The following is a 24,428-nucleotide window of genomic DNA, read 5'->3' on the forward strand; positions in this document are numbered from 1 at the left end:
GAGAGATTTATGCTGGTCTATGAACGTGCTTAACCTCAACTAACACTATGGCATGCTCCATCCTTTGGATTTCTTTTTGCTCCTCGAGTCCAGTCAGGTCCTTGTACTTTGTGTATTTTGCATCTGCGGGTCTCTCTGCCTGGAGTGCTTTCCTCACTTCCACATGTCAGGCTGCCTCTTGTCATTCAGTTCTCAGCGTTGATGTTACCACCTCTGAGAAGCACTCTCTGACTGCCACAGGTTAGGCAACTGCTCAGGGACCACCACATGGCCCTGGTTGAAGTCTTTGCATGTGATTTTCCACAAGGTGTTTTAATTGCTTAATTGTTCATCGTGGGTCTATCGCCTGCTTCCTAGTCTGCTGACATATACTTCCTCTAACATATCTAAGGATAGTCTGTGTCCTTAGCTTTTGGACCTTAGATCAAACAAGGAACCCTGTCTGGCATTTCAAAGTCTCTATCAATGCCTTGGGTGTGTAAACAAGATTTGAGAATTAGCAATTGCTGATTTGTTTACCACTTTCCTAAGATGAATTTCACTGACTCTAACTGCTCTGTCATTGCCACTTCCCAGTGCCCAGATCAGTGTATAGCACACCTTGTAGAATAAATCCAAGGTCTTAGAATAAATGTATAAATGTACATGATTTTCTCAAAGTGGCTGTGGAATAACCCTTCTTTTGGAGATAACAACCTAATCATTTTAATTTCATTCTTACAAGTTTTCAGGGACTAGGGTTGAATGTAAAAGCTGGAATTGACCTAAAAGAGGCTCTACCAAACCCAAGTACTTCATTTTACAGAAGGAACTGAGGCCAAAGAGGCAGCCCGAGTAGAGCCCGTACAGATGCCCTGCATCTGAGACTCCCTGCATCTGAGACTCCCAGCCCACCCTCCTTTCTTGACCTGCCCTGTCGCCCAAAGTGACCATTTCCCAAGCCACTACATCTGGAAACTTTACCTTATTCCAAAGAGTCTTATCTCTTTTTTAGGTGATTGAGTGTCTTCAAACTTGGAAGTATCCCAGAACATGGACACATTCAATCAAGAATGAGGAAACACTTTCTTCAACATAAAGTTTTCCTCTAATCTTTTTAGCTTCAGATCTTTACATGCTTTGTGTGAATCTTCTCATCACTCTTGGGGAGTGATCTGATTTCACAGTCAAGCCTCTTTGGAGGTTATTGTACAGTGTGGTTTAATTTTGTTTTCTTTTCCATATTCTACTCCTTTATGAAAGGAAGATAACAATTGCGCAGAACAAAGGAAAGGAAGTAGTGGCTTTACTAACACATGCTACACACTAGTTGGAAGAATGAGATGTAGTTCAGGTCAATAGATTAAACTCAACTGCTTTCTGAAATAAAAGAATTATCCTAGTATTTTGACATCCAGAGGAACTTCAATCAAGATATGAATAACAAAGTATCTGATTAATGTGTAAAGAAGAACTTGTTAAAAATTCACCAAAGGAACCTTCTTCAGAGTATAATAGTATGCACAAGCTGTACTAGCATATAAACAGTTGTCTATCACTATAGTGCTTTAAAATTAAACTTTCTAAGCAATGTTTCGCAAATGTTATTGTGCTTATGAATCACCTGGCGATCTTGTTAAGACACACGTTCTGATTCAGTAGGTCTGGGGTGGGACCTGAGAATCTGCATTTCTAACTGGCACCCAGGTGATGCACAAGCTTCTAGTTCCATGGGCCAAGCACTTGGTGTAGCAAGACTCTACATTACACTGTCCAATATGGTAGCCGTTCTCCACATTGTGGCTATTTCAATTAAAACAATTCACTTCCTTGGTCACATTTCAAGTGCTCAATTACAGAAAGTTCTGTTGAACAGATTTACTAAGGAAAACACAATGTATTAAATAATTCCTAGTCCCTGTGATCTCAGCTCCTTTCTTTCCTAGCTGTAGGCTGCCAGCTTTTATTTGAAGAATAACAAGCACTGGTTGGATAAGCAGGTGTGGGGGAGATGGGACAGAAGAGAACCAGGGAGAAGAATTGTTGAGGAATCCAAAGAATAAGGGGATTTCAAGATGGGTGAGGTCAACAGGGTCAAATGTCGCCAAGAGGACAGATAAGCTAAAGCTGAAAATTGCCTATTGACTGTGGAGGCGTGGGCGGAGGAAGAGGCAGTAGTTGTTGGAATATAGACTTAAACCAGGGTTGTGAACGATGGAAACTTTTAGCTTATTTCCATGATAAAATTTTTAAATGCTGGTCTTGGTCCGCAAAGGAGAGACTGGCCATGGGGGTACACTGGTTTTAGATTTTCAAAATGGGCCCTGTGGTAACCTAGTTCATGCTTTGACGGTTCAGAAAACTCAAATAAATACCATTAGCCATCAGAAATTTCAGAGTCTCCAGTTGTGAGGGGGACATCTCAAGCCTTCAAAGAAACCTCACATTTCTTTCTGGCTAAGCAGAAAAAATAATAACTTTGTGTTTATTATACCAGTGATTACAAAACTCTTCACTTTCTTTGTGGGCTCCAATTAGGATGAAGAGCAATTTCACTAATCACCTTTTACTGGAAACCTCACCAGACCCTTAAAAATAAACTCTCTTTTCAAGGAAAGGCCAAGCCCTAAGGGATGTTGCCAATCAAAATCTGACACCTTGTTCAGAGTGTGAAAAGCAGTTTTAGTTAGGTGCTCAGCCCAGCCTCCTTTTCAGAAATTACATTAATTTTCCTATTATTAGTAAAATTTTTTAAAAGGATACAAAAGTTTGTAGAACTTGGTGGTAGGCGAAGCTGATTACATTTTCCTGCTGCTGCAGCAGAAAAGCCCATTCAAGGAGAATGGTATACATTGCACTTGAGGGTGGACGGGGTTGACTCTCCCAGGAACAGTGTTGAGCCTCTGACACTCTCAGAATATTGTCTTCCTGATTCCTCCAAATTGCTAACAGACCCTTGTGTCATTGTGTTAGCTGGTGGCACAGGAAGGCTGACATGGCACTTGAATTGGACTCCTGGGACCCGTGGGACAACTGGAGTTTGAACTCAGATGAGCACCATGTCACTTTGGGCCAGACACAGAATCTTCGAATCCCTTTGTTTTAAAGTAGGCAGCGTATAATTTTTCCCTGTTGTTTTAAAGGAACAAAATGCAAAACTGACAGAGACATCAAAAACATCTTGATTTCATATGATAACTGCACAGAGCTGACCTAGCTCTCATGCTCCAACCATCCTCTAGGTTTATGGCTGGGATTTTTCTTTTAAGGGATTAAAATACATCTGAGTTTCTCATGATTAACTAATGTATTTCTGTCATGTGAACATTGGCTTAATGGGAATTTAGGGGTGTCATAATGAATTAATTCTGGTTTAATTGTGGGCACTGGGGAGAAAGGTTGAGCCAGGAAAAATGGGACTGAAGAAATGGACTCCATCCAAGGGGCTTGCCCCTGAGGGCAGGAGGGCAGTCCAATCACCCATCCAGAGGAAGTGACAGACTCTGGCAGGTTCAACATGGTGTGAAGGGCAAAGAGGTAAGAGGAAACCCAGGTGGTGGATGTAACCCAAATCCGGGTGGGTAGAGGCAACGAACCTGGTGTTGTGCTTATTCACTCATGGGCCCAGTGAAAGGACAAGTCAGAGGATAAGGCAGGGTTTTGGCTTTCACCTACATCAGAGTGAACTGGGCAGCTTCTTAACACGGCACATCCTGAGACCCTGTGGATGGGACCAGGCATCCATATTTTCAACAAGCCGCCAGGTCATCCTGATGTATCCTGATGTGATCCTTCGGAGGACCACTTCCAAGAAGGATAAGAGCGGACCTTATCCTTCCAGGTGTCAGCGGAGCACACAGGAGGGCTGGAGTTTACTTTGGGGCCATATCCCTAGAAGGAAGCTGAAATTCTAGAGAAGACACTAAGGCAGAGTCACAGGTTTATGGAGATATAGCACATCTAAATTAGCCTCGCTGTGTGTTTATAACCAGGTGATTTCTGCCTTCAAGTAACAATACCAATTACAAGCGTCTTAAGTAAGATGAGAAATTTCTTCTCTCATGTTGCAAGAGGTCCAGGATGGGCGGCTCCAGGGTGGGTTTCTCTTGAGCACCCAGAGCTGGCAGAACTCTGGGCTGGTTTCCCCGTGAGTCTCATGGCTTTCTTCTCACGGCCGCAAAATGGCAGCTGTTGCAGTTTTCAGGTCCTCACACAACCTTGTGGAGAAGCAGGAAAATGAGCTGTATCCCCCTAGGGACCCTTTTTTTCAGGAAAGAAAACATTTCTGGACGCCCTCCAGCAGACCTGTCTTTACACCTCCTTGGCCAGAAGGGGTTATTTGTTGACTCCTCAACCCATCTTAACACCTCCATGGTTTACATCCTGTGGCTGGAAAAAGGGCTCCCTTCCCTGACCCCACTACTAAAACTATTGTGGTGCAGCCTGCAAGGGGGAGCAGGGAGATCTCTTCAGGAGGCAATCAATGGTGTCTTCATCTATCCTCTCAGGAACATGATTAAAGGATTCTAAATGCTGGGAACAGGTCCCTGTATAATTTTCTGCATCAATTCCTTACGGTCTGTCCATTATCAAATGATGGCAGTAAAATTCAGGTTGAGGAACTAAGCTTTTGCATTTAACTCAGAGCACTGCCAATCCTTCCTCCATTCATCCTCCTCTAGGACACAATGTAAATTCCCAGCTCACTCCCTCCTGTGCAGGGCCCTGCGAGTCTTCTCTTATTATCATCTCAACCTTTGTGTTGAGATGCATGCACATAGTTGCACTTCTTAACTTGGGCATTTTCTCACTTTCCATTTTTGAAACCAAAGACTCCTTTTTATTTCAGGTAAATCAGATTCATCTCGGATATTGCAGTTCTATACTCCTTCCTGGGAAAGTGAAGAAGCATTTCTTCAAAAATGCTGTAGGAAGGGAGTCTGGGTTGTGTTTTTGAAATGAGATGAAGTCATGATTTTCTGCATGCCCATGAAAATGCGAATGCCTGATAATTTCTGAGTCATGCAACTTAGAAACCCATAGACTTCCTGCTTGATTCCAGTAATGATTCATAATTTTATCATCTAGTTTGTGATTTAGAGGTATTTCAAGAGAATAAATATACGCAGTAAGAATATCTTAGTTGATTTTGGTATTCCTTCTTTCCCTTTCCTTTCCTAACATTAAAATAAAGAAATGAAACATGATCTCAATATTAAGACAATCTAAACTTCTGGAGGAGGTAATCAAAAGAATGTGACCACTGGTTGGCCCAATAGCTGGACCAGGCAATTGAAGTCTTCTCCCTCCCTCCCCTCTCCTTGGAATGCGCATGCCACTTGCCTTCCTGGAGCTGGAAGAGATCTTATAACGATCTCATAAAGAGTTGGAAGAGAAGATCTATAGTCACGAAGACAGTATAGTACTGGCACAAAAACGGAAATATAGATCAATGGAACAGGATAGAAAGCCCAGAGATAAACCCACACACCTACAGTCACCTAATCTATGACAAAGGAGGCAAGGATATACAATGAAGAAAAGACAGTCTCTTCAGTAAGTGGTGCTGGGAAAACTGGACAGCTACATGTAGAAGAATGAAATTAGAACACTCCCTAACATCATATACAAAAATAATCTCAAAATTGATTGAAGACCTAAATGTAAGGCCAGACACTATAAAACTCTTATAGGAAAACATAGGCAGAACACTCTTTGACATAAATCACAGCAAGATCTTTTTTGATCCACCTCCTAGAGTAATGAAAATAAAAACAAAAATAAACAAAATAAAATAAAATAAAAACAAAAATAAAAAATGGGAAATAAACTTAAAAGCTTTTGTACAGCAAAGGAAACCATAAACAAAACAAAACAAAAAAAAACAGTCCTCAGAATGGGAGAAAATATTTGCAAAAGAAGCAACTGACAAGGGATTAATCTCCAAAATACACAAACGGCTCATGCAGCTCAATATCAATAAAACAAATCACTCAATAAAAAAATGGGATGGGGGGAAGACTTAAGTAGAGATTTCTCCAAAGAAGACATACAGATGGCCAACAAACACATGAAAAGATGCTCAACATCACTAATTATTAGAGAAATGCAAATCAAAACTACATTGAGTATCACCTCACACTGATCAGAATGGCCATCATCAAACAATCTACAAACAATGAATGCTGAAGAGGGTGTGGAATGTAAATTGATACAGCCACCATGGAAAACAGTATGGAGGTTCCTTTAAAAACTAAAAATAGAGCTACCATATGACCCAGCAATCCCACTACTGGGCATATACGCAGAGAAAACCATAATCCAAAAAGACACATGCACCCCAGTGTTCACTGTAGCACTATTTACAATAGGCAGGTCATGAAAGCAACCTAAATGTTCATCGACAGAAGAATGGATAAAGATGTGGTACATATATACAATGGACTATTACTCAGCCATGAAAAGGAACAAAATAGTGCCATTTGCAGAGACGTAGATGGACCTAGAGATTGTCATACAAAGTGAAGCCAGAAAGAGAAAAACAAATATCACACAATATCACTTATATGTGGAATCTAGAAAAATGGTACAGAAGAACTTACTGGTGAGGCAGAAACTGAGTCACAGATGTAGAGAACAAATTTATGGATACCAAGGGGGAAAGAGGGGGATGGGACGAATTGGGAGATTGCGATTGACATAAACACACTACTATGTATAAAATAGATAACTAATGAGAACCTACTGTATAGCACAGGGAATTCTACTCAGTGCTCTGTGGTGACCTAGATAGGAAGGAAATCCAAAAAAGAAGGGATATGTGTATATGTATGGCTGATTCACTTTGCTGTACAGCAGAAACTAACATAACATTGTAAAGCAACTATACTCCAATAAAAGTTTAAAAAAAAAAAAAAAAAAGAGGATGCCCATGAGCTGGACGCAGGCAATTGAAGGCCCCTCTCTCCCTTCCCTGTCCTTGGAATGTGCACTCCACTTGCCTTTCCAGAGCTGGAAGAGATCTTGTAAATGCTCTATGCCTATTCTTGTGGTGGCCCCTGCAGCCTGTAGAAAAGGAAAAAATAAAATTCCCACTGATGCCTGCTATACAAACAGATCTAAAGGAAGCAATTTGTCTTCATGGTCTGCAGTAGCTCTTCAACCCAACACTGACACCATCTGGATAGAAGCAGGAACAGCAGCAGCCAGTGGGCTAAACTCATGGGCCCTGGCCATTAACCCTTTGAACTGAGAGTTGTGCTGTTCTAAAAAGATTAACTCTATGGCTTGGACAATGGAAAGCCATGGGGTGGATGATATAAATAAGCCCCTGTGGGATCAGGATCTGTACAAAGACACTTGGGTTTGCCTGCAAGAACCTGAGTCCTCACTGTCTTCCATGTCCCAGCTCGTAAAGCACTGACACCCCCTAGTAATCAGGAAACTGATGCCCCAGCTCAGGTAGGAGCCCTAACAACTGATCCTCCAGTAAATACAGCAGATTGAGTGCAAAGAAAGAGTGGCCACCATAGCGCCCTGGTGGGATGCCATATTGCTAAGGATGCTGGGTTGCCCTTGAAAGACAGTGACTTAGTAAAAAAAACAAGTAACAAGATGTCCTGAGTGTTCTAAACAATGCCCAAAGCAACTGCCAAAGGAATCCAGGAAGATCCACTGGAGATCCCACCTGGTAAGGGACTGGCGAATAGATTATATTGGGCTCCTCCCTGTAAGTGAGGTTCTAAATCTGCCTTGGTTTGTGTGGACACCTTGTCTGGCTTAATGCAAGCTTTTCCCTGTCACCTAGTCAGCCAGTCTGCCTTTATTGTGGTGTTAGAGAAGCTGGGTACCATGTATGGATGCCCTCATCAAATAGACAGTGATTAATGGTCACACTTCAAAGGTCATGATATGCAAGCCTGAGCAAAAACCATGACAGTAAATGGAGGTTCCCGCTCCCTGGGTAACCTGCAAACTGCAGGGTTGGTAAAAAGAAAGAATGGACTATTAAAGCAGTGAATTAAATTAGTAACAGGTAAAACCACTTTGGCCAGGTAGACTAAAGTACTGTCCCAGGCTTATTACATTTGAGTGATCAAACAGTAGGGCCTATTTCCCTGTATGCCAGCCTGGAGACCCCTGCTGAGACATCCAATACCATAAAGGTATAGAAGTCACCAGAAACAGCCACTGCCTGGACTCTCACTGTGGATCAACAAGCTATGCTGCTGAGAACAAGCCCCATCATGCCTGGGCGAGGCACTATGTACTGGAATTTAAGGCAGGACATCCTGCTGGGATGGATGAACTACTTCATGACCCAGAATTGGTGGGGAACTAGTCAATCTCCACTGGGGTCCGCTGTCCTTCTGCAAGCAAGACCTGTGGAAACAGACTACACCTAAACAGAACACAAACCATTGAAAGAAGGGAAGGGGTGGGTGGCATATCCCACCCCCAGTCCATCTCTGTCCTGACACTCCTGCCTGCCCCCCGGGGACATATATGGTAAATGCAACCGGGTCAAGTTCCTAAAGCTACCAAACTCCCTCTCCTATGTCCCTTCCTGGAGGACATTATAGCACACGCAGAAGCTACAACTAAATTCACCCAACAAGGCTTAAATAATATAAAGTGACACAAAAATAAACTCAGAAGGACCTTTTGTAGAAAAGCATACTGTTACTGTTTCCAAGTTTTCTGTAACCACTCTCTCCATCACTTTGCTATGTCAGCCTCTCTTTGCCAGGTATTTTGATTTTTTTTTTTTGTCTAAGGTACTTTGATTTTTAATTTGAAAGAGGATGTTTTAGATACCATATATCCAGAAAAAGCTACCTACCTCCTAATGTAAAAAAAAATACATTGGCATTCTCACGAATTAAAATCTCTTACAAAGAGTAGAATGGTGGTTACCAGGAAAGGAGTGGGGAAGGATGGGGAGATTTGACCAAAGGGTACTAACTTCAAGATGAATTAAGTTCTGGGGATACATACATGGTGATTATCGTTAATACTGTATTCTACACTTGAAAGTTGCTAAGAGAGTGTATATTAAATGTCCTCACCATTAGAAAGAAATGATAATTGTGTGCCGAGATGGAGAAGTTACCTAACACTATAGTGGTAATCATTTTGCAACATATAAGTGTATCATATCAACACGTTCTACAACTTAAACTTACAATGTTGTAATTATATCTCAATGAAACTGGGCGGGGAGAGAACGCATTTAAAAAAGAGTTCTTGTAGTATAGTTTGAAGTCAGGAAGCCTAATTCCACCAACTCCGTCTTTCCTTCTCAAGATTGCTTTGGCTATTCGGGGTCTTTTGCGTTTCCATACAAATCATAAGATTTCTTGTTCTAGTTCTGTGAAAAATGCCGTTGGTAATTTGATAGGGATTGCGTTGAATCTGTAAATTGGTTTGGGTGAAATAGTCATTTTCACAATATTGATTCTTCCAGTCCGAGAACATGGTATGTCCCTCCATCTGTTTGTATCGTCTTTGATTTCTTTCATCGGTGTCTTATAGTTTTCTGCATACAGGTCTTCTGCCTCCTTAGCAGGGTTTATTCCTAGGTATTTTATTCTTTTTTGTTGCAGTGGTAAATGGGAGAGTTTCCTTAATTTCTCTTTCTGCTCTTCCGTTGTTAGTATATAGGAATGCAAGAGATTTCTGAGCATTAATTTTGTATCCTGCTACTTTACTAAATTCATCGATTAGTGCTAGCAGTTTTCTGGTAGAATCTTTAGGGTTTTCTATGTATAAATACCATGTCATCTGCAAAGAGTGACAATTTTCCTTCTTCTTTTCGAATTTGGATTCCTTTTATTCCATTTTCTTCTCTAATTGCTGTGGCTAAAACTTCCAAAACTATGTTGAATAATAATGGTGAGAGTGGGCACCCTTGTCTTGTTCCTGTCCTTAGAGGGAATTCTTTCAGTTTTTCACCTTTTAGAACAATGTTGGCTGTTGGTTTGTCATATATGGCTTTTATTATGTTGAGGTAATTTCCTTCTATGCCCATTTTCTGGAGAGTTTTTAATCATAAATGGATGTTGAATTTTGTCAAAAGCTTTTTCTGCATCTATTGAGATGATCATATGGTTTTTATCCTTCAATTTGTTAACATGGTGTATCACAATGATTGATTTGCGTATATTGAAGAATCCTTGCATTCCAGAGATAAACCCTACTTGATCATGGTGTATGATCTTTTTAATGTGCTGTAGGATTCTGTTAGCTAGTATTTTGCTGAGGATTTTTGCATCTTTATTCATCAGTGATATTGGCCTGTAATTTTCTTCTTTTGTGACATCTTTGCCTGGTTTTGGTATCAGGGTGATGGTGGCCTCATAGAATGAGTTTGGGTGTGTTCCTCCTTCTGCTATAATTTGGAAGAGTTTGAGAAGGACAGGTGTTAGCTCTTCTCGAAATGTTTGATAGAATTCGCCTGTGAAGCCATCTGGCCCTGGGCTTTTGTTTGTTGGGAGGTTTTTAATCACAGTCTCAATTTCCGTACTTGTGATTGGTCTGTTCATATTTTCTATTTCTTCCTGGTTCAGTCTTGGAAGAGTGTTCTTTTCTAAGAATTTATCCATTTCTTCCAGGTTATCCAATTTATTGGCATATAGTTGCTTGTAGTAGTCTCTCATGAACTTTTGTATTTCTGCGGTGTCCGTTGTTACTTCTTTTTCACTTCTAATTCTGTTGATTTGCATCTTCTCCCTTTTTTTCCTAATAAGTTTGGCTAATGGTTCATCAATTTTGTTTATCTTCTCAAAGAACCAGCTTTTAGTTTTATTGATCTTTGCTATTGTTTCCTTCCTTTCTTTTTCATTTATTTCTGACTGATCTTTATGATTTCTTTCCTTCTGCTCACTTTGGGGATTCTTTGTTCTTCTTTCTCTAATTGTTTTAGGTATAAGGTTAGGTTGTTTATTCGAGATCTTTCTTGTTTTTTGAGGTAGAACTGTATTGCTATAAACTTCCCTCTTAGAACTGCTTTTGCTGCATCCCATTGGTTTTGGGTCGTTGTGTTTTCATTGTCATTTGTTTCTAGGTATTTTTTGATTTCCTCTTTGATTTCTTTAGCGATTTCTTGGTTGTTTAATAGCATATTGTTTAGTCTCCATGTGGTTGTATTTTTTACAGTTTTTTTTCCTGTAATTGATATTTAGTCTCATGGCATTGTGGTCAGAGAAAATGCTTGATATGATTTCAATTTTTTTGAATTTACTGAGGCTGGATTTGTGACCCAAGATGTGACCTGTCCTGGAAAATGTTCCATGTGCACTTGAGAAGAAAGTGTATTCTGTTGTTTTTGGATGGAATCTCCCATAAATATCAATTAAGTCAAGATGGTGTAATGTGTCATTTAAAGCTTGTGTGTCCTTATTCATTTTCTGTGGCCACAGTGATCAAGACAGTATGGTACTGGCACAAAAATAGAAAGGAAGATCAATGGAACAGAATAGAGAACTCAGAGTGAACCCAAGCACATATGGGCGGCTTATATTTGACAAAGGTAGCAAGAATATACAATGGAAAAAAGACAGCCTCTTCAATAAGTGGTGCTGGGAAAATCGGACAGCAACATGTAAAAGAATGAAATTAGAACACTTCCTAACACCATACACAAAAATAAACTCAAAATGGATTAAAGACCTAAATGTAAGGCCAGACACTATAAAACTCTGAGAGGAAAACATAGGCAGAACACTCTATGACATACATCAAAGCAAGATCCTTTTTGACCCACCTCCTAGAATAAAGGAAATAAAATCAAGAATAAACAAATGGGACCTAATGAAACTTAAAAGCTTTTGTATAGTGAAAGAAACCATAAACAGACAAGAAGACAACCCTCAGAATGGGAGAAAATACTTGCCAACGAAGCAATGGGCAAAGGATTAATCTCCAACATATATAAGCAGCCCATGCAGCTTAATACCAAAAAAGCAAATAACCCAATCTACAAGTGGGCAGAAGACCTAAATAGACATTTCTCCAAAGAAGACATGCAGATGGCCAACAAACACATGAAAAGATGCTCAACATCAGTAATCATTAGAGAAATGCAAGTCAAAGCCACAATGAGGTATCATCTCACACTGGTTAGAATGGCCATCATCAAAAAATCTAGAAACAATAAATGTTGGAGAGGGTGTGGAGAAAAGGGAACTCTCCTGCACTGCTGGTGGGAATGTAAGTTGGTACAGCCACTATGGAAAACAGTTTGGAGGTTCCTTAAAAAATTAAAAATGGAACTACCATATGACCCAGCAATCCCACTGCTGGGCATATACCCAGAGAAAACCATAATCCCAAAAGAAACATGTACCATAATGTCCACTGCAGAACTATTTACAATAGCCAGGACATGGAAGCAACCTAAATGCCCATCAACAGATGAATGGATAAAGAAGAGGTGGCACATATATACAATGGAATATTACTCAGCCATAAAAAGGAATGAAATTGAACTATATGTAATGAGGTGGATAGTCCTAGAGTCTGTCATACAGAGTGAAGTAAGCCAGAAAGAGAAAAACAAATACTGTATGCTAACTCATATATATGGAATCTGAAGAAATGGTACTGAAGAACCCAGTGACAGGGCAAGAGTAGAGATACAGATGTAGAGAATGGACTTGAGGACATGGGGCTGAGTTGGGGGTTGAAGGGGAAGCTGGGACGAAGTGAGAGAGTAGCATAGACATATATACACTACCAACTGTAAAATAGATAGCTAGTGGGAAGTTGCTGAATAACAAAGGGAGATCAACTTGATGGTGGGTGATGCCTTAGAGGGCCAGGACAGGGAGGTGGGAAGGGAGCCGCAGGAGGCGGGGATATGGGGATATATGTATAAATACAGTGATTCACTTTGGTGTACCTCAAAAACTGGTATAAGACTGTAAAGCAAATATAGTCCAATAAAGAGCATAAAAAACAAAAAAAGAGTTCTACTTACTTTCTAATCTGGGAACCGTATTTTTATCAGTGATTGGATTTACTGCCCAGTCTAACGTACACAGAAAAGTGTTAAAAGACAAACGTAATTCAAATGTGCTACTTGGGGGAAAAAAATACTCTTATGAATCTGATTAGAGTTAATTCACTTTCTAAAGGTCTGATCATACCTGAAGCTATAAAACTGGTTTATTAAATACACATACTTGAAGACTGTGGGCATCCACAGAAAGCCCACCCTGAAACAATTTGCCAATCTTGTTCACCACAATACTATCAGTTGAAAAAGATGTGTAGAGGTAATCAGGCTTTACATCCAGTTGTACAAATTGTTTTAGAATTAGTGAGAATTGGTTGAGTTTATGAAGAATCCCAATCTCCCCTAAACTTTGTTTTCCAATCAAACATTAGAACTATACCAAGGAGTTCTAATTGACCCATTTTAGAAATGATTCGGTCTTTACCATATTTAGTTATCAGTAATAAATATTATTTTTAAAATTATTATGCTTAAAAAGAGATTTTAAGATATCTATATAAGTATCATAAAGCTAATTAAATCACTTGTCAAAATATCTTGAGTTCTTTAGATTTAAGATTCATTATATGGAATATAAACTCATACATTCGATTTTCTACTGGGCATAAAACAAAGCCAAGAAATTTGAGTGTAAGTTTAAAAAAACTATAAATATAATGATCTATATAGACTATATAGTCACACATATATAGTGCTACTGGTCTTTTGTTATTTAGAGAAGCTTTTTTTTTTAATTTGACATATAGTTGATTTACAATGTTGTGTTAGTTTCTGCTATACAGCAGAGTGATTCAGTTATATATACGTTCTTTTTTATGTTCTTTTCCATTATGGTTTATCATAGGATTTCTTTTTATCATAGGATATTGAATATAGTTCTCTGTGCTATACAGTAGGACATTGTTGTTTATCTATTCTATATATAATAGCTTACATCTGCTAATCCCAACCTCCCACTCCATCCCTCCTCCATCCCCCTCCTCCTTGGCAACCACAAGTCTGTTCTCTGTGTCTGTGAGTCTGCTTCTGTTTCACAGAGAGGTTCATTTGTGTCATGTTTTAGATTCCACATATAAGTGATATCATATGGTGTTTGTCTTTCTCTGACTTACTTCACTTAGTATGATAATCTCTCAGTCCATGCATGTCGCTGCAATTGGCATTATTTTCTTCTTTTTTGTGGCTGAGTAATATTCCACAGTATATATGTACCACATCTTCTCTATCCATTCCTTCGTCAATGGACATTTAGGTTGTTTCTATGTCTTGGCTATTGTGAATAGTGCTGCTATAAACATAGGGGTGCATGTATCTTTTTGCCTTATAGCTTTGTCCAGATATATGCCCAGGAGTGGAATTGCCGGATCATATGGCAGCTCTATTTTTAGTTTTTTAAGAAACCTCCATACTGTTATCTACAGTGGCTGTACCAACTTACATTTCCATCAAGAGTGTAAGAGGATTCCCTTTCCTCCACACCCTCTCCAGCTTTTATTGTTTGTAGATTTTTTTTAATAATGGCCATTCTGACCAGTGGGAGGTGGTACCTCATTGTAGATTTGATTTGCATTCTTGAATAATTAGCAATGTTGAGCATCTTTTCACGTGCCTGTTGGCCATCTGTATAAGAAGTCAATTTTTAAAATAGTGTAAAATATGCCTTTTGCAACTTTCAAAATTGTTTAAGAAGTTTGAAAATATTTGAATAGTATTTTTCAAGGAGGTTGGAGTCAGGTTTTACTTCCTCTTTCTATCTGTATACCAAATACATTTTAAAGTTAAAATTACTTCTGTAATGTCAAAAAAGGAAGAGGAAGGTAACACCAGTATCCTTAGGTGATTTCCAGCAGGTAATTACTGTTATGGGATGTTATGCCCCCCAACTCTTCACATTGCCCGCCTCACATTTGGTGGACTATTTTTCTTTGGTTTAGGAATTTTTTCCCCCTACAGTCTGATTAACTCAAAACCATTATAGTGGTTGATGTATTACCTAGCTATTCACCTCCTTCCCCCATGCTGCCAAATTCCTGGTATTCTACATTTTTGGCTGGGGGAAAAAAGAAGAAAGGAAGCTTTTCCATTTGTGCTTCCTTGATGAGCTCAGATTCTCTCTTGACTCACGTTGGGACTCCCTTGAATCGTTTCACTTCCTGCTCTTTGGTGATTTGTAAGATGCATCATAGTTTCTGAATGTTTCAACTGCCTACAGGCTTGCTTTGCCTACTCTAAAATCTGTGACTCAGGTATCTAAGTAATTAACTAATTTTCCCAGAGAGAACTCATTTCCCATTCCTTTTATACAGTTCTTTTCCTATTCTTATCAAGGTATTCAAGTGTTTCTGATCGTTTGTTCATTTATTTAATCTGAATGAATTAATCTGAATTAATTAATAGCTTCTTCTGCTGTTACAGCCATATTACATTTGTAACTCGAATATTCAAAAATGGAAGGAACAGGGAACTCTACTCAATATTCTGCGATAACCTACATGAGAAAAGAATCTGAAAAAGAATGAGTACGTGTATATGAATAAATGAATCACTTTGCTCTACACCTGAAACTAACACAACATTGTAACTTATCTATATACCAATGAAAAAAAAAAAGATGGGGGCGTAATGAAAAGATGTAATTTCTATTTCATCAGAATGATACCCACTGTAAACCATCATTAAAAGCAATGAATTCCTAGATCAGTCACCCAAGAATATTTGTGATTTAGCTCTTTGTGACATTTCTAGCTCTGTCTTTTATCCCATCATCTAAACCTTTGGCTTTCACCCCATTCCCAGGGAAAGCTGTGTACAGCCCTCACTTTCATGCATTTGTTTTGTCATTCTTATATCAAAATGCCTTTCTTTACCTACTCTACATCTTACACATCCTTCCATTTGGAAATAATTATCAATGGCTTGTCATCAGCCTCCCTAATGAGATTGGCCAAATAAAATGCAAGATGCCCAGTTAAATGTAAGTTTCAGATAAGCAACAACTGATTTTTTAGTATAAGTATGTCCCATCCAATGTCTTTAAACTGTGTAAAGGTAATTGTATTAATTTTCTTTTGCTGCGGAAACAAAATACCTCACAGTTAGTGACTTAAAACAACTCAAATTTATTATGTCACAATTCTGTAGGTCAGAAGTCCAGGTAGAGTCTGCTGGGTCCCCTGCTCCAGGTCTCCCAAGGTCAAAATCAAGATGTCAGCTGGCCTAGGTTTATATCTGGTGGCTCTGGGAGAGAACATGCTTTGAAAAGTCATTTAGATTGTTGGCATAATTCAGTTTTTACAGCTGCAGGGCTGTGGTCTTTATTTCCTTGTCGGCTGTCAGAAGCATCTCTTAGCTCCTAAGGCCACCTGTGTTCCTTGTCAAATTGTCCTTCCTGCTCCCCACCACCCCTGCCACCTGTGAATCTCTCTGACTTTTCTTCTGCCACATCTCTACTGCTTCCAGCCTGAGAAAGGGCTCATGTGATTAGACTGAGACCACCTGGATAATCCAGGATAAATTCCTTTTTCAAAAATCTGTGCCCTTAATTATATTGGCAAAGTCCCTTTTGCCATGTATCAATAATATAACACATTCACAGGTCCAAGGAATTAGACCATTACTCTGCCTACCACAGTAACTATTCTTCTAGAGTTATTTTCTGACATATCCTTCACTTGGGTGATCGGAGAAATATCCTACAGCAATATTGCTTAATTTATTTTGGTTACAGCATTAAGTTTTGTTTGAACAATAAAGAGGCTAGAAGTGCTTTGAAGAGGTATTATAAGCCAGACTTTAATAGTCAATAGAAGGAAGTGTTGACTATTGGTTTAGAGAAGGAAAGATCTATGATATATAACTGGTAAACCTTGCAAATCAAATGAGAACAGCAAATAAATGATACAGGAGCAATGTGGATGTCTATTTCATCTAGCAGCTAAAGACTACAGGGTTAAACAATTACTGTATTTAACATTATTCTAAGTGTGATATTTTTCTGAAGGCTATTAAATATTATTAGTCTGCTATTAAAAGCAGAAGATAATTTCCTATTTTGCACACCACTGATTTTATATTGTTTGAAATGAGATGAAATTCTTTTTTCTTTTTTTTTTTTTTTTTTTTATTATTTTATTTTATTTTTTTTGGGGGTACACCAGGTTCAATCAATTGTTTTTTTTACACATATCCCCATATTCCCTCCCTTCCTTGACGCCCCCCCCTCGATTCCCCCCCACCCTCCCTGCCCCAGTCCTCTAAGGCATCTTCCATCCTCGAGTTGGACTCCCTTTGTTATACAACAACTTCCCACTGACTATTTTACAGGTGGTAGTATATATATGTCTGTACTACTCTCCCGCTTCTTCTCAGTTTCCCCTTCACCCCCCGCCCCCTCCCATACCTCGAGTTCTCCAGTCCATTCTCTGTATCTGCTTCCCTGTTCTTGTCACTGAGTTCATCAGTACCATTTTTATATTCCGTATATGTGAGTTAGCATACAATATTTGTCTTTCTCTTTCTGACTTACTTCACTCTGTATGACAGATTGTAGTTCTATCCACCTCATTACATATAGCTCCATCTCATCCCTTTTTATAGCTGAGTAATATTCCATTGTATATATATGCCACATCTTCTGTATCCATTCATTTGTTGATGGGCATTTAGGTTGCTTCCATGTCCTGGCTATTGTAAAGAGTGCTGCAATAAACATGATGGTACAAGTTTCTTTTGGGATTATGGTTTTCTTTGGGTATATGCCCAGGAGTGGGATGACTGGATCATATGGTATTTCTATTTGTAGTTTTTTAAGGAACCTTCAAATTGTTTTCCATAGTGGCTGTACCAACTTACAGTCCCACCAACAATGCAGGAGAGTTCCCTTTTCTCCACACCCTCTCCAACATTTGTTGTTTCCAGACTTTGTGATGATGGCCATTCTGATTGGTGTGAGGTGATACCTCATTGTGGCTTTGACTTGCATTTCTCTGATGATGAGTGATGTTGAGCATCTTTTCATGTGTTTGTTGGCCATCTGTATGTCTTCTTTGGAGAAATGTCTATTTAGGTCTTCTGCCCATTTGTGGATTGGGTTATTTGCTTTTTTGGTATTAAGCTGCATGAGCTGCTTGTATATTTTGGAGGTTAATCCTTTGTCCGTTGTTTCATAGGCAATTATTTTTTCCCATTCTGAGGGTTGCCTTTTAGTCTTGTTTATGGTTTCTTTTGCTGTGCAAAAGCTTTTAAGTTTCATGAGGTCCCATTCGTTTATTCTTGATTTTATTTCCATGATTCTAGGAGGTGGGTCAAAAAGGATGTTGCTTTGATGTATGTCAAAGAGTGTTCTGCCTATGTTTTCCTCTAGGAGTTTGATAGTGTCTGGCCTTACATGTAGGTCTTTAATCCATTTGGAGTTTATTTTTGTGTATGGTGTTAGGAAGTGTTCTAATTTCATTCTTTTACATGTTGCTGTCCAATTTTCCCAGCACCACTTATTGAAGAGGCTGTCTTTTTTCCATTGTATACTCGTGCCTCCTTTGTCAAAGATAAGGTGCCCATATGTGTTTGGGCTTACTTCTGAGTTCTCTATTCTGTTCCATTGATCTTCCTTTCTATTTTTGTGCCAGTACCATACTGTCTTGATCACTATGGCCTTGTAGTATAGTTTGAAGTCAGGAAGCCTGATTCCACCCACTCCATTTTTCCTTCTCAAGATTGCTTTGGCTATTCGGGGTCTTTTGCGTTTCCATACAAATCGTAAGATTTCTTGCTCTAGTTCTGTGAAAAATGCCATTGGTAATCTGATCGGGATTGCATTAAATCTGTAAATTGCTTTGGGTAGTACAGTCATTTTCACGATGTTGATTCTTCCAATCCAGGAACATGGTATATCCCTCCATCTGTTTATGTCATCTTTGATTTCTTTCATCAATGTCTTAAAGTTTTCTGCATACAGATCTTTTGCCTCCTTAGGCAGGTTTATTCCTAGGTATTTTATTCTTTTGGTTGCAATGGTGAATGGGAGAGTTTCCTTAATTTCTCTTTCTGCTCTTCCGTTGTTCGTGTATAGGAATGCAAGAGATTTCTGTGCATTAATTTTGTATCCTGCTACTTTACTAAACTCATCAATGAGTGCTAGCAGTTTTCTGGTAGAGTCTTTAGGGTTTTCTATATATAGTATCATGTCATCTGCAAAGAGTGATAATTTTACTTCTTCTTTTCCAATTTGGATTCCTTTAATTTCTTTTTCTTCTCTGATTGCTGTGGCTAACACTTCCAAAACTATGTTGAATAACAGTGGTGAGAGTGGACACCCTTGTCTTGTTCCTGTTCTTAGAGGGAATTCTTCCAGTTTTTCTCCATTGAGAACAATGTTGGCTTTTGGTTTGTCATATATGGCTTTTATGATGTTGAGGTAATTTCCTTCTATGCCCATTTTCTGGAGAGCTTTTATCATAAATGGATGTTGAACTTTGTCAAAAGCTTTTTCTGCATCTATTGAAATGATCATATGGTTTTTATCCTTCAATTTGTTGATATGATGTATCACGTTGATTGATTTGCGTATATTGAAGAATCCTTGCATCCCAGGGATAAACCCCACTTGATCGTGGTGTATGATTTTTTTAATGTGCTGTTGCAGTCTGTTAGCTAGTATTTTGTTGAGGATTTTTGCATCTATATTCATCAGTGATATTGGTCTGTAGTTTTCTTTTTTTGTGACATCTTTGCCTGGTTTTGGTATCAGGGTGATGGTAGCCTCATAGAATGAGTTTGGGAGTGCTCCGCCTTCTGCAATATTTTGGAAGAGTTTGAGAAGGATAGGTGTTAACTCTTCTCGAAATGTTTGATAGAATTCGCCTGTGAATCCATCTGGTCCTGGGCTTTTGTGTGTTGGGAGATTTTTAATCACTGCCTCAATTTCTGTACTTGTGATTGGTCTGTTCATGGTTTCTATTTCTTCCTGGTTCAGTCTTGGAAGATTGTATTTTTCTAAGAATGTATCCATTTCCTCCAGGTTATCCAATTGATTGGCATATAGTTGCTTGTAGTAGTCTCTCATGATGTTTTGTATTTCTGAGGTGTCCGTTGTGACTTCTCCTTTTTCATTTCTAATTCTGTTGATTTGCATCTTCTCCCTTTTTTTCTTGATGAGTCTGGCTAATGGTTTATCAATTTTGTTAATCTTCTCAAAGAACCAGCTTTTAGTTTTATTGATTTTTCTTATGGTTTCTTTCCTTTCTTTTTCATTTATTTCTGCTCTGATCTTTATGATTTCTTTCCTTCTGCTCATTTTGGGGTTTCTTTGTTCTTCTTTCTCTAGTTGTTTGAGGTGTAAGGTTAGGTTGTTTATTCGATCATTTTCTTGTTTCTTAAGGTAGGACTGTATTGCTATAAACTTCCCTCTTAGAACTGCTTTTGCTGCGTCCCATAGGTTTTGGGTTGTTGTGTTTTCGTTGTCATTTGTTTCTAGATACTTTTTGATTTCCTCTTTGATTTCTGTAGTGATTCCTTGGTTGTTTAATAGTGAATTGTTTAGCCTCCATGTGTTTGTATTTTTTGCAGTTTTTTTCCTGTAATTGATATCTAGTCTCATGGCATTGTGGTCTGAGAAGATGCTTGATATGATTTCAATTTTCTTGAATTTGCTGAGGTTTGATTTGTGACCCAGGATGTGATCTATCCTGGAAAATGTTCCGTGTGCACTTGAGAAGAAAGTGTAGTCTGTCGTTTTTGGATGGAATGTCCTATAAATATCAATTAAGTCGAGATGGTCTAATGTGTCATTTAAAGCTTGTGTGTCTTTATTTATTTTCTGTTTGGATGATCTGTCCATTGATGTAAGTGGGGTGTTCAAGTCTCCCACTATAATTGTGTTACTGTCGATGTCCCCTTTTATAGCTGTTAGCATTTGCCTTATGTATTGAGGTGCTCCTATATTGGGGGCATAGATATTTACCATTGTGATATGTTCTTCTTGGATGGATCCCTTGATCATTATGTAGTGCCCTTCCTTGTCTCTTTTAATAGTCTTTACTTTCAAGTCTAATTTGTCTGATATGAGTATTGCTACTCCAGCTTTCTTTTGACTTCCATTTGCATGGAATATCTTTTTCCATCCCTTCACTTTCAGTCTATATGTATCCCTTGGTCTGAAGTGGGTTTCTTGTAGGCAGCATATAGAAGGGTCTTGTTTTTGTATCCATTCAGCCAGTCTGTGTCTTTTGGTTGGAGCATTTAATCCATTTACATTTAAAGTGATTATTGACATGTGTGTTCCAATTACCATTTTCTTAATTGTTTTGGGTTTGTATTTGTAGGTGTTTTCCTTTTCTTGTGTTTCCTACTTAGAGAAGTTCCTTTAGCACTTGTTGTAAGGCTGGTTTGGTGGTGCTGAATTCTCTTAACTTTTGCTTGTCTGGAAAGCTTTTGATTTCTCCCTCAAATCTGAATGAGATTCTTGCTGGGTAAAGTATTCTTGGCTGTAGGTTTCTCTCTTTCAGGACTTTCAGTATATCCTGCCATTCCCTTCTGGCCTGCAGAGTTTCTGTAGAAAGGTCAGCTGTTATCCTGATGGGTTTTCCCTTATATGTTGTTTGTTGCTTTTCTCTTGCTGCTTTTAATATTTTTTCTTTGTGTTGAATTGTCGTTAGTTTGATTAATATGTGTCTTGGTGTATTTCTCCTTGGGTTTATTCTGTATGGGACTCTCTGTGCTTCTTGGACTTGGTTCATTATTTCCTTTCCCATGTTGGGGAAGTTTTCCACTAGAACCTCTTCAAATATTTTCACAGACCCTTTCTTGTTTTCTTCTTCTTCTGGGATGCCTATAATTCGAATGTTGGTACGTTTAAGGTTATCACTGAGGTCTCTGAGGCTGTCTTCTAGTCTTTTTATTTTTTTATCTTTTTCCTGCTCTGTGGCGTTTATTTCTTCCATTCTATCTTCCAACTCACTTATTCGTTCTTCTGCCTCAGTCATTCTGCTGGTTAGAGCATCTAGAGTATTTTTAATTTCAGTTATTTTGTTATCCATTGCTGTTTGTTTTTCTGAGTTCTTATGAACTGTTTCTTGTACTTTCTCTAATTTGTTATCGAGATTTTGTATCATTTTTACTATCATTACTCTAAATTCTTTTTCAGGCATTTTTCCTATTTCCTCCTCATTTATTTGGTCTTGTGGGTTTTTTTCCTGCTCCTTTGCCTGCATGGTGTTTCTTTGTTTCCTCATGGTTGTCCAAGCTTTTGGGGTTGCTTTTCCTGGTGATAGAGGTGTTTATAGAAGACTGTCCAAGCCTCAGACTAATGTCCAAGTATTGGATTAGACGAATATTCAGTCTAGGAAACACATACATGTATAAGACACACAATTATTGAATCCGTTAGGACATAAGGCTCTAGAAAGACCTGACAGAACCCCAGTGTGCTATCAGATATTCAGAGAGAAACCCAGCAGAAATTGACAACTGAAACAGAACGAATCAGAGACAAAAGCAAAAGCAAACAAACAACAAATAACACCCTACACATACAAACATCAATCCAGGGAGATTTTGTAAGCTAGGATCAAATATAGAAAAGAGCTGGAGTACCACCAGAGAGAATGGAGATTCTCAGAATGTAATTAGACAACTGTACTAAGAACTAAGATAAAGACAAAAGCCTAATATTAATACCAAGGCAGTGCATCATCTGGAGAATAGAGCAAGGAGTCTGAGCAGACCGATAGTGTTGCTTATAAGTATGTTAAGATAAAATACACTTAAAATGGCTGGAAGAAAGGGGAACAGAAGAGCGTAATGTGGTTGGAAATATGCAAAGAAAAAGAAAGGAATAGAAGTGTATAAAAGAAAGGGATGAAAGGAAAGTATGAAAGATATTTTGTCCGTACTACCAAAAACTTAGCTAGATATAGAAGTATTTTAAAAGGCAAAAAAAAAAAAAAAAAAAAAAAAAAAAAAAGAGTGAAAAATATCCTTATAAAATTATGTTGTAAAACTTGTAGATCCCTTAGGGCTAAGATCGTATTTAATAAATCAAAAAAAAAAAAAAAAAAGAGAAAGGAAAAAAAAAAAAAGAAAAAAAAAATCCAGAACTGATCCCCGAATGGACCAGTTCAATAGGTATTGATACTACTATTTCTGTTTCCTTAGCGTCTCAGCTGTAAGTGTCCTTTTCCTTGCCTTGGGTTTTTTTTTTTTTTTTGCGTTATTCTGTGACCAGCAGAGGTTCCTTTATTGTTCGTCTGTAAGCCTCGGTGTGTGGGGAGGGAGAGGGTGCAATAGTGGCTCCTTCTCCTGGGAGAGAGTGAGCAGTGGCGCACTGTTGCTTCAGTCAGGCTTGGAGGTGCCTGTTGCATAGAGCGCTGGTGGCTCAGGCGTACACAGAAAGTCTTAGAGTTGGGCCTCTCTCGGGGTTTTTTCTTTTTGATGCTGGTTTGTTTTTTTTTTTTCTCTCGGCAGCCTCCCTGCTGCTGGCGTTGCAAGGAGTTTTAATCTAGCCCCGCCCGAGCGCCTGAGGGTACTTGTTATCCCTGAGCGCCTTATGTGGCCCCGCAGGGCGTCTTTTTTCTTTTAAAATTTTTTCTAACATCAGAAGAAACATGAATGAGTTTTAATTTCCATTTGTAATTTATTAATTGGTAATCTGAATAAAATTAAAATTCAATTCAATAATACAGAATTTTAGAGAGTTTACCATTTGCCCATTTGGGTATTATGCTAAATCCAGAGGATTCAAATATAGTTATGTTGATTCCTTGCCTATAAGAATCTCACAGGCATATAAACAAATAAATTACAATACTGTGCAGGCAGGGAACCAGGAGAAGCAGGTACAAATGGAAGGAATGATTTCCTCAGTGAAGAAGTAAGATAAGGAATTCCTGTTGTTGTTTTTTAAATTTCTTTTCAATGACAATGGGTTTTTTTTTTTTAGAGCAGCGTTAGGTTCACAGCAAAATTGAGAGGCAGGTACAGAGATGTCTCATATACCTCAGCCTTCACACACACGTAGCCTCCCGCCTTATCAACATCACCCACCAGAGTGGTACATTTGTTGCAGTCACTGAACCTGCGCTGGCACATCGTAATCACCCAAAGGCCACAGTGTACCTGAGGGTTTATTTTTGGTGTTGTCTATTCTATGGGCTTGGACAAATGCATAATGACATGTATCCACCATCATCGTATGAACAGAGTATTTTCATTGCCGTAAACATCCTCTGTGCTCTGCCTATTCCTAATCTCCGCCTCCGCCCCCCAATCCCAATCCCAAGTAACCACTGATCTTTTTACTGCCTCCATAGTTTTGCCTTTTTCAGAATTTCATATACTGTAGTTGGAATCCCACAATATGCAGACTTTTCAGATGGGCTTCTTTCACTTAGTAATGAGCATTTACGGTTTCTCTACATCTTTTTTTTTCTCTCTACAT

The sequence above is a fragment of the Hippopotamus amphibius genome, chromosome 4 (genome assembly GCF_030028045.1).
Source record: "Hippopotamus amphibius kiboko isolate mHipAmp2 chromosome 4, mHipAmp2.hap2, whole genome shotgun sequence".
NCBI lineage: Eukaryota > Metazoa > Chordata > Mammalia > Artiodactyla > Hippopotamidae > Hippopotamus > Hippopotamus amphibius.